We start from the raw sequence: 6,116 nt of genomic DNA, 5'->3' as shown, positions 1-6,116 counted from the left end.
TTAGTATAATTTTACAGTCCTAACAATAATAAAATAACCTTGAAATTATTAAAAGTTATAGCATCTTAAGAAACACTGGTATGTTTTTACCCAGGTAGGCTAAATCTTACCTTGGGGTTCAGATGCAGAACTGCAAGGACATGATGGCCTCAATGCACCTGCAGGCAGGATGCTCATCATGAACGTCAGCTTAGAGGGGCTCTTTCTTATAAAGCCTTAACTTACTAAACATTCAAAGGAAAAGTGTATAAAACTTTACTGGTGCTCCTACATCTCCTCTGACATTGTATGTGTTTCCTACTTTAGATTAGCAGGAGTCTTTTTACTCTTTAGTTGACATAGCCAAACAATGTTTTGTTGTCTTAGATGTTAACTAAAGGTCTACACAGTCAGTAGCCACTGCAATGGTATGTACAGTAGTAATTAATAGTTGGAATACTGTGAATGACATTTAAACAAATTAATTAGATATTAAAAGCTTCAAGTATTCTGTATATAATGTTACTGTGGTTGTCACTTAAGTCCTATATATTTAATAAGCATACTCATGCTACCACTTCGATTACTGTTCAGAGGGGAAGTTTGTGGCTTTGCAGCATGACTGGAGCATGTTGTGTCACCTGTGGCCTTTGTGGTATGAGGAGTGAGTGTGGCAGCCACCCATTTCAGCACTCCACCAGAAGGAAAAAAAAACCAACTAAGATTTTCAAAAGTATTTTCACAGCAAGAATAATAGAATCATAAAATGGTTTGAGTTGGAAAGGACCTTAAAGATCATCTGGTTCCAGCCCCATTGCTGTTTGCAGGAACACTTTCCACTAGACCAGGTTGCTCAAAGCCCCATCCAACCTGGCCTTGAACACTTCCAGGGATGGGACATCCACAACCTCTCTGGGCAACCTGTTCCAGTGTTTCACCACCCTCACAGTGAAGCATCTCTTCCTAATACCTAATGTAAATCTACCCTCTTTCAGTTTAAGACCATTCTCCCTTGTCCCTCACTATATGCCCATGTAAAAAGTCCCTCTCCAGCTTTCTTGCAGTCCCCCTTTAGGTACTGGAAGGCTGCTGTAAGGTCTCCCCAAAGCTTTCTGCAGGCTAAACAGCCCCAATTCCCTCAGCCTGTCTCATAGGAGACATGCTCCAGGCCTCGGATCTTCATGGCCCTCCTCTGGGCTCACTTCCACAGGTCCATATTTTTCTTATGTTGGGGGTCCCAGGGAAGGGACTTAACTTAACAGCTGCCTTGTGACAAGCTGAGTGCCATGAAACGTGGGCTTTAGTGACAGCGCTTTCTGAAAGGTTTCCTGCTTCCCAGTTGCTCACATTTCCCTCACACGACACCCTCAACTGTGCTGTCTGTGGATCAGCATGGTGACCCAAATCAGGGAATTGATCCAGGTTAAAAACAGTCTTGTTTCTGTTTTGCCAGAGTTTTAACTTGGATCAGTTCATTGATCCATTCCTTTAGAGGTGTCAAGAACTGAGGGAAGAACCACATACCCTAAAGCCCCCAGGCAATGAAAGTACACCCTCCATGGCTGGTGAATCAGAAATCTGTGGCTGGTTTTCAAAACAGGATACAAGGGCTGGGACAAATGTATAACATCTGTGCTGCCTCAGTCATAAAAGTCTTTAATGCTACTTTCTTTTTTTTATTATTTTTTCTCATAAGCCTCATTTCTGTTTTTTGTCTAATTTACAGTAGCAAAGCTTGGTATTTGATTTCACCTGAGCAGGGAGAAGGCACAAAGACTCTCTCAAAAAGTAAATGTAAATTATTTCTTAAAATAAGATTTAATGCTAGGAAGCTTAGTAGTTTACTTTATATGCCTTGATTTTCATGTGGTAACTCTCACTTCCCACCCAGCTGTCCTTCCAGGTCACACTGCTATGAACTAGATGTATTTCAACTAAGATCTCCCTTGCTTATAGGATTAGGTCATATCTGGGAGATGTGTCCCTCTCTGTAATGTCATATAGACACCTGTGTCCAGTCACATATTGGAGGAGGAATTATAATGCAAGCCTTTTGTCGAACTGTGTGTCCTTTAGAGAAAATTCTCTGAGCAGGCAATCTCTCCCTTGCTTCTCAGCCCCAGCTGATGAGCCAATGTTAAGCAGGATTCTAAGGCAGGAGAAGGAATGCATGAGGTGAAACATGGCAGGCTGCATGGACCACCAGGCAAGCTAGCCATGTGAGGGTCACGCTTCATACACAAGACTAGTCTGGTCTCCCATAGCTTTCATCAGTCACATCTGTTAGCAGCAAAGCATAGGATAAATTCCACAGGAGGGACGGACAGTATATTAAAAATACTGTTTAAAGAAGTACTGAAGAACTCAAGTTTTTTTCATATTCAGTGTATCTATACAAATAATTATTTGATAATTAGCTGGAGGGAGTTACAGGAAACTTATTTATCATAAATATGTTGTGGCTATACTTCTCTTTAACTTTAGGATAGAGATAATAATGTGAGTGCTGATCTATCAGTAAAGAGTAAGACCTGCCTTTATGGTCATGCAAAAATCAATCTTGGTGACTAAATACCAGAGAGGGCTACAAGCTCATGATTTACACCAAAAGTTACACTCAAGTACCTCTGACAAGCAACAGGAAGATGATGTACCTGATCTTTATCCTTAACAGGAAGGAGGTCATCTGATAACTTTCTGCTACAACAGTTTTTAAAGTATGCTGTAACGTCTTACTCTCAATTCTTCATTTGGTGGAGAAACTCACTTTAAGTATGCAGTTTATAATGGTTTGCATTTCCTGATAGTTAGATATATGTTTAAATAGACATTTCAGAGCCTTAGTTAAGAGTGTTGTCAATTGCAGATCCAACAGATTTTTGTGCGAGACCAGTAAAGATTTGATGCAGTCCTAAAGGAAAAAGAGGATAGAGGAGTGCAGATAAAGAAATTGTAAGGGTACCAAGCTGACTAACTCAAAAGAAGATAGTAGGACAGTAGGGGTAATTTGAGGAATTTGCTATTGAATCAAAGATTTAATATGCAGTTAAATTTCTACTCAAGGGTGTTGTCTATTGAAACAGAATGCATACTGCCAGTCTTCTAATTACACCATTATCAGCAGCTTCAGCAAAAGATCATCGCACAGTTTTCATGCCCCTAAAGCATTATTTTGACTACACAGCAGACTATTAGATAAAACTCTTGTCTGTGTAACTTTTTCTTGCAGACCTTGGAGGATGGGGTGTGCCAGCAGTCACCCTTCAGGTATGCGTATTGCTGAAACCTTACAGACTTGTAAAGTTTTCTTTATAAATCAGAAAACAAACCCCACAAACATATATAACATGGTTGGTAAAGAAAGAGATAGAAAGCAGATACTGGGCTTACTGGAGACCTTAAAGAATGCAGCCAGCACATAGAGAAATGTGAAAAGAAGATGACCTTTTTTAAAAAACAAAGAACAAGCAAGAGATGTGTGATATTTACATAGTTTGGTACAAATTAAATAACATAGAGGGTAACAGACTGTGAGGTTCATCTTAGGCTTATGTGATGCATCCCATCAGGGCAGAGTGGTAGCGCTGTAATACCTAGTGCTGTTTGGTTGAATGGAAGACTCAGTCACAGAACATAGAAATCATGTTGTATCCAGTGTCACTATCTCACTGTCAACAGCAAATTGTTAGAATATTGAGCTATCTCTAGTGTAATAGTTACACTTCAACAGTAGACTGTAGCTTAGTGAAACTGAATCCATGGAAAGCCTCTTTGCTGAAATAATGATGCTTTACTCTGAATTTTTACTTGGATATAATGCATATTATAATTCAGTAATATAATTGAAAAAGGTGAGTGGGGTCACCCTGGGCCCCAGGTTTTCTTATCTGTTTGTGGATTAGGCTGAGGAACTGTTCTTTTAATCCTCTGTGGGAACTGGGCTTGACCTTCACAAATGCTAGCAAGTGTTCCAGTTTGTGGAGCCTGTCACAGGCATTTATATTCTAGTTCTGCTTTCCTCACTTTTCCTACCCATTATAGCCTTTAACTTTCTTAGACAGTTTTACCATATGCTGCTTTTTTTTACTAAACTTCTTTTATTGTACCCTTTCCATATTTTGCTCTTCTAGAACTGTCTTGATTATTCTGTTAATTGTAAATGTACTGGCTTAAGTTTCTACCCATGACAGATCCTTCTGGGAGCGTGTTGTTATTCTATTCCTATGTGTAAAACTGTTACAACCTGTGTAGTGGTACGGTTGCTTGGTTTTGTCAGCTGCACTGATGTGCCCTCACTTTATAGAGAAACAAGCTGTTATGTGGTAACAGCTTCTTCCCTCATACAGAAAAAAAACCCTTATATCTGGGCTTTTAGGACCATCTAAATCTTCTCGGATTTAAATGCAAATTTATCTTGTTCAAAAATGGATCTGGCCATATAAGCTTTCTTTTTAAAACTTTTCAATCTATGAAATAGTGGAGCATCTAACTTTCAAAATGTCTTAATCAAGAGTTTCTTAATGCATGTACTAGTCATGGTAGACAAAAGGAAAGCAGTAGATATTGTCTACCAGGACTTTAGTAGGATTTTCAAGACTGCTTCCCATAAGATACTCATAGAAAAAGCTTTTGGAGTATGGGGTGGATAAGCAGACAGTGAGGTGGACTGAAAACTCGCTAGACAGGCCCAGAGCATGGTGAGCATGGCACAAAGCCTAGTTGGAGGCCAGTAACTAGCGGTGTACCTCAGGGATCAACACTGGGTCCAGTCCTGTTCAGCATCTTCATTAATGATCTGGAAGACAGGGAGGCGTACACTCAGCAAGTTTGCTGATACCACGAAACTGGGAGGAGTGGCTGATACACCAGAGGGTCATGCTGCCATCCAGGGAGACCTTGACAGGCTGGAGAAATGGCTAACAGGAACCTCATGAAATTCAACAAGTGCAGAGTCCTGCACCAGGGGATGAACAACCCCATGCACTAATGTATGCTGCTGGCTGCCCAGCTGGAAGGCAGCTTTGTAGAAAAGGCCCTGGGAGTCCTGGTGGACACCAAGTTGAACATGAACCACCAATGTGCCCTTGCTGCAGAGAAGGCTAATAGATGTCCTGGGCTGCATTAGGAGAAGTCTTACCAGCAGGTTGAGGGAGGTGATCCTTCCCCTCTACTCAGCACTGATGAGGCCACATCTGGAGTACTGGGTCCAGTGCTGGGCTCCCCAGTATGAGCAAGACATGGACATACTGGATAGAGTCCAATGAAGGGCCACAAAGATGGTTAAGGGACTGGAGCATCTCTCCTATGAGGAAAGGCTGAGGGAGCTGGGATTGTTCAGCCTGGAGAAGACTTGGGGGGGATCTTACCAATGTGTGTAAATACCTGATGGAAGCAGTAAAGAAGATGGAGCTAGGCTCTGCTCAGTGGTGCCCAGGACCAGTGGCAACAGGTACAAACTGAAATACAGGAGGCTTCTGAATATCAGGAAACACTTTTTTTACTGTGAGGGTGACGGAGCACTGGCACAGGCTGCCCAGGGAGGTAGTGGAGTCTCCATCCTTGTAGATACTCACAAGCCATTCAGACATGGTCCTAGGCAAGCATCTATAGGTGGTGCTGCTTGAGGAGGGGGCTTGGACCAGATGACCTCCAGTGGTAGCTTCCAACCTGAGCCATTCTGTGATTCTGTACCCATTGCAACCTCTATCCACCACTGGCTGTGGACCCCTTCGCATCTTCTAGCATTACTCTGTGCACACTAGGCTTTTTCCATATCACCAAAAGTGTTACTTTCACTGCTAGAAACGCAGCACAGCATGCCAGGGCATGTATCACAACAGGAAATGCCCCGTCATTCACCTGGGAAGGAAAGAGCTCCAGAGAGATCCTCAACTAGTGTAAATTGTATAGCTTCATGATCGTAATGGTTTGCGTTAGCTGACACACTGATACCAAGTCCTTGACCACTGTTTCTCACATATGGCAGACCGACCAGTCAGAAATGAAAAGCCTGTGTTTGTTCTTGTGCCTGTCTGTGTTTAAGAAGAATCTAATACAAGTGAAGGCAATTAATAAGAGGGCTAGGATTTGATATTATGATACTCCCTGTTGGAAGAAGGGTTCGCCAGAGTCAAGAA

The sequence above is a fragment of the Falco peregrinus genome, chromosome 4 (assembly GCF_023634155.1).
Source record: "Falco peregrinus isolate bFalPer1 chromosome 4, bFalPer1.pri, whole genome shotgun sequence".
Taxonomy (NCBI): Eukaryota; Metazoa; Chordata; class Aves; order Falconiformes; family Falconidae; genus Falco; species Falco peregrinus.
The sequence above is the reverse complement of the archived record's forward strand: the minus strand, read 5'-3'. Positions refer to the sequence as shown.